General features: G+C 28.7%; 1 pseudogene; it reads left to right on the top strand.

Moving 5' to 3' along the window:
- The first annotated feature begins 3 nt into the window (after window positions 1-3).
- Window positions 4-7,632, top strand: LOC113365304 (annotated as a pseudogene).
- The last annotated feature ends 1,423 nt before the right edge of the window (window positions 7,633-9,055 follow it).

Raw genomic sequence — 9,055 nt, 5'->3', positions numbered from 1 at the left:
TTCTCTTCAGTGACTCTTACCGGAACAAAAACCGTGCGATATGCAGCTCGCATGCATGCTATAATAGCGTGCCAGATGGAGTTCCAGCTATACCCATGGATATTCAAGATTGCCCCATATATATAGAAAGCTGTAAGTCACACCGACTAAATTTATTATGCTGAATTTAATGTCTACTAAAGTAGATCCTTAATTACCAATTAGATAGCTTTGGCTTTTTATGCAAATTTAATGCATTTAGATATACTAGTTTCTAATCCGCAGAAAACGCACGCGATGCCTTTAAAGTATTGCCTATTGTAGCTGCGATTAATTTGTCAACCGTAATTTATGATAGGACACTGATTGCACCCTTGCACCGGCGACCGCTAAAGTAATATATGAGCTAATATAGTAAACTCTACTATCAAAATTTACTAAAAATACATTTTTTATTAAAATTCTGATTAGCTTATGAATACCAATAAATGGGTAGTATTGCCATAAGGCAGGTTTGTGGGCTCGATTCAGGGACGAATGCTGTGGGAGGTTGTTCTATTTTCGGTTTGGTTGAGCTATTTCAATTGGAAATATATTTTTGACGTATATCTAGTAATAATGGACATCGCTACTGCCCGTTGTCAGGTTGTCCAAAGTAAGGTTGGAACCCACGACCCCGTTTACACGAGTCCGTGAGCTCAACCATTACACAATAAAGCACCTGCATAAATACTATAGAACTATATAAATTATATAAAATAAACACATCACATTTCATTAATATCAATAAATTTAAAATTATGAAATAGTTATTTTGAAGTTAGATCTGCGTTATTATAATTTACATGTTATTTGCTTATAATGTCATAGTTTTCTGTAATACAATCACTCCATTAAGGCGGCGTTCATTAATCACGTGAGGTTTTTAGGGAGAGAGGGAGGTTTGACAAAAAATCACGAAATATTACGTGGGGGAGGGAAGGGTATAGTAAGATTTCACGTGTATTTATTTAAGTGATTTTTTTTAAAAAAGTTCAAACATTTTCAAAAAAAATCAAAATTTTTACAGTTTTATCGCATAACTAAAATACTCGTAATGTTTGGAGGGGAAGGGGGGTAATTTTGAATATCACCATGTATCACCAATGGGGAGGGGGGTCCAAAAATTCTTAAAAACTTGCTCACGTGATTAATGGACGCCCCCCAATAATGACTTCATTAAATATTTAAAATGAATTAAAATATTTTATTATCAAATTTAATCAATATTATTCAATGTTAATTCAATATCAATAATTTTTTTTGGCGAAATGATTATTTTAAAGTCAAAATTAAGTATTTTTATATTTACTTTTTTTCATACCATTTTCTCATAATTCAGAGACAAAATAAAATCAGTTTCAATGTGAAAAAGCAGAAACAGTGGATATTCGTGTATAAAATTAATATCCATAGGGATCTGTTTAAAACTTATTTTTCAAAACAATTACTTAAAACTAATATTTTTAAGATTATTTATATATTTGATTTACATATAAAAATTGGTGATCTTTGAATTGGATTTCTCATCTCAAGTCATGTCCAATTCAGAATTGGAATTCACCGTTTAATATGTACATATTTAAAAATTATTAAAATATGTCTTAAATCTTACAAAATAATTTTCTCTATATGCTGATTATCATTAACAAAGAAATTACAAATAATAATTTAATAATTATGTGATAATATATTTTATTTTTGCTTTTTTACCATCGAACCATTAATATTTACAGCTTTAAGTAATATTACCTTTTGATTGAGATTAGATTTTGCTTCCTTATGCTTTTGTTACTCTTTATCACTATTATATTGGCACATTTCCAAATGTGAAAGTCTCGTTACATGAAATAAAAAAATACGTCTTTATAGATCATAATAGAGAAAGGACTTCCTCTAATTTCGTAATTAGCCTTTATTATTTATTTCATTATTATTAAATTCGTATGATTCCTTTTTCAGTTTCTTATCCAAATCAGAAAGTTCGTTTGCGTTGGAGTAGATCTGGTGTTACAGTAAATCCAGAACTAAAACTTTTGCAGTATAATATTGGTAGACCATTGCAGTTGGAAGAGTCTAATGCTTACATGAGTGAAAAACATGGTAAGAAAAATACATATCTCATTAACAATGGGTAATAAAGATTATTAGAATATAAAATTTTGAAAATTCAACTTATCTTTGATAAAGTTTGATCAAAAATCTTTGGATCGATATTGATACACGTGCTTATAATTAATTAAGCAATTATATAATAATTGAAGGAATGAATCATTTGAAAAAATATTAAATTTTTTATAAAGTCAACTTCATCAAACAAAGACCTAAATTGATTTTCATTCTAGGAAATTTCTCTCGTCTAGCTGTATACTTTCGTTTTGAAAGACAAATAGGCCATCATTTAATTCAGACATTTGCACCATCATCTCTTGTGGTAATGTTGAGTTGGTTCAGCTTCTGGTTGGGTCTGGACGCTATTCCTGGACGAGTCACTTTACTTGTACCTGCATGTTGACATTGGTTACTATGTTTACAGGGTTGAGAGCTGATATACCTCCAGTTGCGTATGTAAAAGTGAGTAAAATTAGAAATATATATGTTTTGAATTTTACATTGAATGTTGGAATGATTGTAAACAATATAAGTAATTATCAGTTTATTTAAAAAATAAATTGGGGTAATGATTTTATATTCTTAATTATATACGTTATATGAACAGTTAATTGTTAATATTAAATTAATATATTACTGCTATATTTTATTAATAGCTAGTTATGACATTTAAATAAATGTATAACTAATCGGAGCTAACTAATAAACTAATAAATGATATTTGAACTTTGAAACCAAATAATTTTATCAAGCTTTGCGGCTGTGTGGTTATTTCTCTTAATACTGCTATAATATTCATAATACATAACATAGAGTGATTGTAGATTCTATTCTATTTACTATTCTTTGTAGAAAGCTAATAGATCATATAATTAATATATGTCAAACACCAAATAAATATGTCGATTTACCTAACATCATTAATAATAGTTGGACTTAATCACTATTTAATTGTACACATTATCGAATGTGTGTGAAATGCTTAATGAGTTTTGAATAATCATTTTTGGATTATTATAAATAACTCTTTTTACTTTCTGTTAATATAGACAAACATATTTAATACCAGGGTTCAATAACCTTTAATCATAATTCAACTGAATTTTTCTTTGATAATAATTTAATAGATTTAGCTCTATTTATGGTATCACAGTCCTTCAACAAAATGACAAAAAAATAAAATATTATTCATATTTCTAGCGCAATTAAATAATTTTGCAAATATTTTAAAATTAAAATAACAATTAAATTATTTCATGAATTAATCAAAATACTTTTGAATGAACATAATTATCTAACCTAATAAATAATATCAAATAAACAATACATAATATATAATAAATAAATATATAATAAATTAATTAAAATACTTTCAAAAATATGCAGATTTGATCATTGATTTTATAGAACGAATAAATTTAACCATTCAATCCAACAGAAACAACAATTATTATTATAAAATATTTTGTGAACTCAAATATTATGATAAGAATATTTATAAACCACTTAACCTCTAATTAAATCCTATTCGTCATGGAATCAAGATTAATTTTGCACCAAAATATTTATTTAATTGGTGATGTTGGAACTCAAATTGTTATCTTGATTCCATGATGAATAAATATTATAGAACATCCCACAGGGATTTAATTAGAGGTTAAGTGGTTTATAAATATTCTTATCTGTCATAATATTTAAGTTCACGAATACTATGCAGATGGCGCAAAAATTTACTTAATGACGTATGTTAATAACAAATATAAGAAACTTTCAATTGGCGTGCGCTCTATCTAAATGTTTATATTAAGAGCTAATAGTATTAATGATTCATTTTTTATTCATTTGGATGCATTGGCGCTCTTGTGAGCAAAGAAATTCGAAAATGTCTTTGTTACGGACCACCCTAATATATATATATATATATATATATATATATATATAATAATTTGGAAATACTATGTAAAATATACTAATTAAATTTATATTAAAATTAATAAAATATTCATAAAAATATGCAGAATTAATGATTGATTTCAATGAATGAATCCATTTAATCATTCGTCGCATCAGAAATTACATGAATAAAAAATATTAGTAATACAAATATTTATAAATACATTTATATATATATATATATATATATATATAATTTGGGATATGAAAAAACAATTTGGCACTATATAAAAAAATTTTGACTTTTTGTTATTTATTAAATAATAATTTTCACAAACGTTTCGAGACTAGGTTTGTCTCATCATCAGTGTAATATAATATAAAATTTAAAATATGGAAACCTAAATTAGCATTATGTGTTATCCGCTACACGTTGTTCGAAATACTGTGAGTATTTCACACACACAAACACATATATATATATCAGCCTCGGGCTCTGTCACATAAACTACGTTCTCTGTGCAAAATATATTATATATTTCACAAATATTTTGCTATACTCTGTTCAATAAAATAATATAAAAAAAACAAGTTTATGTATATATGATAGTGCAAAATTATGTTCCTTGCGCTAGCTACTGATGTAAGACCATATTTATATCCACTGATGATGACATAAAATACTATGTCGAAACGTTTGGAAAAATTAAAGATTAACTTCTAAATCTTTGCCTTTTATTTGATGTATGCCCTTGAAGAACTTACTCATATTTCTCAACATCAAAATTAACTACTTTAACATATATATATATATATATATATATATATATATATATATATATGTGTGTGTGTATGTATGCATTTTAGAAATACATTTGTCAAACTGGTTGATTGCATTAGCAACCAAACACATGATGACTCTTTACCAACCATCTGTATAAAACTGATCTTCTTAACATTATCAACTATTGTTTTGTTAATTCACTACTTTGTAATTAACAGATGCACTTAAAAAAGATTTACTGCGCCTGTAATTACATCATCTATCGATTATTTTTAAATTACAATCGATTACAGGCACTTGACCTATGGATGGCCGGTTGCATGGTGTTCGTGTTCGCCGCTTTGGGCGAATTCGTTGTGGTGAAGGTTCTCCAAGTGCAGTACCAAGTAAACCGCGGCGCGATCAGCAAAGTACTTCCCAATATGGTGAGTCGCTGATTGCATCTCTCGCCGGGGGCCAATTGCTCTCGCGGTAGCCGGGAATTATTGCCATCATTTATGTTACAAACAGTAATAATAACTTAATATATCAACTTGTAAGTGCTCATGTTTGGTATGACAAGGAATAAGACTTTTATTTACCTGTAATAGTAAAATCTCTTATTACGATTGAAGTACAACATAATGGCATCTTCTGAATAATTGTTTTAATATTTTGTATAAGGTATTCTTATAATTTCAACATAAATCATTATATTGCCCAAATCGATTTTTGATAGATATTATGATCTTTTTAAAACATAAGTATACCTTAATTCCAGTGTTCGTCTGCATTCAGCTTCACAATTTTTTAATATTTACTTTTTATAAATGTGAATTAAAATCTTATTCATTTATTTAAATAAATAAGTAAACCAGAGCAAATCTGGTATATCTGAGAAGTACAAGAAAAGGTTTTTAAAACTAATTAAGTGCAATGAAGAACTATTGGAGAGCATGAAGAGTCTAATAACCGGAGTAACAATACGAATAAAAATAAATATGGGTCATAAAATTTAGTTTTGAATTATTCAAATTATTTAGCAAGAACTGTTATGACTACCTTATTTACTTCATCAACTTGCGATTAACTTTTATAAATGACTTAATGCATTAATCATCATGATTTATCTATTCAACTGAGTTCTTGTATTCTTTATTTAATTCCACCTATATATGTATATCAACTTGTATATTTTAATTCAAGCAATATTGGTATAATCTTCTTTTATCTGTAAGTGGTATTCACTTTCACTTGAAAATATATATCAAAGTATGTTACCATCATGGATAAATAAGTATAATTGTTGCCATATAAATTTCTTCGGCATTGCTATCATAATTTAAAATACATTATTACTATTAGAGAAAGGACAATTACAGGGTTGGCCAAAACTATGTCAAAGATAGGTAAACCATTACAAAACTATGAGGAAAAGAACATAAATCGCAGATGCGCAAAGAGCCCTTAGTTTTATTGCAGTTCAAAAATAACTAAAACGTATAAAAAAAGTCAATATTTTTTGCTAATATATTAAAACAATTCTGTGAAAGTTAAGCTGTATTTATTAATCAGGCATTAAGGGGCACAACTAGTGTAACCGCCTTAGAAAAATGTGATTTTTGGTTTATATTAAAAAATGACTTTAGCGAACATTTCAAAATTTTAGGAATATATTTATACATGTTTTAAGAATACATAGTAAAATTTTTGAAAAAAAAAATTAAATATTTTTTAAGTTATCGTCAATCTCCAACGGCGCGACAAAAAAAGGCCCTTCACTGCTGCAGTCCAGCCTTCTACGTGGATGAATTAAAAAAAAAAAATCTCGTTAAACTAGATAATATTGTCTGTAAAATGAACTACGGCAAAGAAAAAAATCAAAATTGACAAAATGACGGCGTTTTTTTTTAAAAGGCGAATTTTACCCAAAATTTTGGGCGTTTTTGGACTGCCAAAATTTGATTTTTGATCCGATCAAAAATCGATAGTTTATTTTACGGAGAACTATATATAGAACATTTAAAAAAAATTGATAGTGATCGGATCATTTGTTTTTGAGTAATCGTTGCAGCAAATTCGGAAAATGCTGTTTCGAGAAAAACGCGTTTAAAGATTAAATGACGTTATACTATATACTATATATATACTCTTTAAGTGGCTATGACTCAAAAACTATTTAAGATATAGATTTAAAATTTTAGTATGTTATTTTTAAATGTATAACTTATCGAAATATGGAAAATTGAAAATTCGATTTTTTGAAAATTTCACACTAGTTGTGCCCTTTAAGTGATACCATAGTAAACAGAAAAAATATCAATTTGATATTTGTTTACTGCTTTAGATATAATGTGTTGAGATAGCTCCATTTACATTATTTTGTATGTGTTTGCATTTGAGATAATTAGGTTTTGTTCTTATTACATTATTGTCATTAAATTATATGGAATCATCTCATGCAGCGAATAAATGCAATGGAGAAAGGTCAGTGCAACACAGTAGCAACTTGGGAAGGTCCAAATGCTGGTGTGCGAAGCCGGAAAACTCCGCCTGGGACAGCAGTTACACCACTTCCTTTGCAAAGTAGCGCTGCTTCCACAAAAAACAACTGTTCCACTAATTCAAATGCTACCCAAGGACCTCCGGTGCCTCACAGGTACCCAATCTCATATAGATCCAAATATTACTTTTAATAAGATAATTAGTTATTAGTGGCCTTAAGGCAAGTTACTTCTCTTTCCGAAAGTTAATTATTATGTATCTATTATTTTAGGGGTCCCACAAGGCGTCAAGTATGCTTAGCGTGGCTTGGACCGACACCGATACCGGGCTGGAGAAAGTGATGTGGCGGGAAATAGATAAAATGTCCCGCATAGTTTTCCCCGCATTATTCTTACTATTCGTGATCGTCTATTGGCCTGTGCTTTTGCTAAAAACGGCAGCATCGTGAGACAGGGGTCCCAGTGGCGTTCCGTCCTACGAGGACGACTTTGAAATGCCGGACGTCACTGCGGATCATCTTGTTGAAGACGTGGTTAATGATTCAGTATGTAGGTAGCAAGGTTGGATGATAGAAATAATAATTATTTTTGAGAATAATTGTTGGAAGTTTTTTTGTTTCTGTGCGTGGTTTCGGGGGCAAAAGTTAATGTGCGTAAATAAAATGGGTTTACATTGTGCATTTGTTCAATTATTACATATGCAATGACCTTTTCATTACTAGAGTGTTTTCCTCAGGAGTGACACTGCTGTACGGGTCAGTCAGACGCCCAGGTACTTTTTACACATATTAAATGATTTTTCAATCATTATCAATGGGCGACACTCGTACGCTCTTAGCGAAGGCGTTAGGAAAATTCTTGTTACATCAGACTAAAAGTCACTAAAATATTATTAACAATTTATATTTTAGTAATGAAGCTGACATACATATTGGCATTCGTACAATGATTCTCTAGAAAGGTATAACAATTTTTATTCATATAGGTATAATTTGTACGCAAAGTTAATTTCTAGGTTGTGAGCTAAAATTAATTTGCTCTATATCATGAGCTTTCATGCTAGTTCAACAAATAGTATTTTTTAAATACTTATTATTCTGATCAACTTTGTTCTAAAATTATATGTGATCACAGAATATATTCTGAAGATATAAGTATGTTCTATTTTGGAGAAATTTGTGACGATCTGACTGTTTTATGCAAATACAAGCAGGACAGTTCATTTTGTTACTTACAAGAACCATTGCATTATACATCGTTTGTACAGAAATAGGTCGATTCTTAAAAAAAAATTGTCAAAAGTAGAACCACAATTATTTTTCTATACTTCGCCAATATCTCCAACAATATAATATCAGAATATGCTGAACATTGCACATTTTAATACATATTTTTATTTCATTGCGTCTTTCTAAGAATAGCTTCCCAGAACCATGGTAGTAAAACAAGTTTAAAATATCATAATAGGTATACTTGATTTTTTAAAGTGTCACGATGTTGGTTCGCGATGGACGCCCAAACTACTGGACCGATTTAAATTTTATTGGCTCAACGTGTGCCTATATATCCAACTTAGGTTATAGGAAATTTTGAAAAGTAAATTTAAAATATAAATATGTAATTTTTATAAATTTCTAAAAATTTTGACATAAAATGGCCAAAAAAAAAACACTAAAATGACAAATGTCAAAATTTATGGAAAACTCGAGAAAAAAAGATTTATGATTTTTGAAAAAAAAATTTGACAGTTCAAAAAATTTAATTC

The sequence above is a fragment of the Ctenocephalides felis genome, unplaced genomic scaffold (assembly GCF_003426905.1).
Source record: "Ctenocephalides felis isolate EL2017-DRISC unplaced genomic scaffold, ASM342690v1 CF-g0.4_SCAFFOLD_00870, whole genome shotgun sequence".
NCBI classification, from domain to species: Eukaryota; Metazoa; Arthropoda; class Insecta; order Siphonaptera; family Pulicidae; genus Ctenocephalides; species Ctenocephalides felis.
This window is presented reverse-complemented; position numbering and strand designations above follow the sequence as displayed.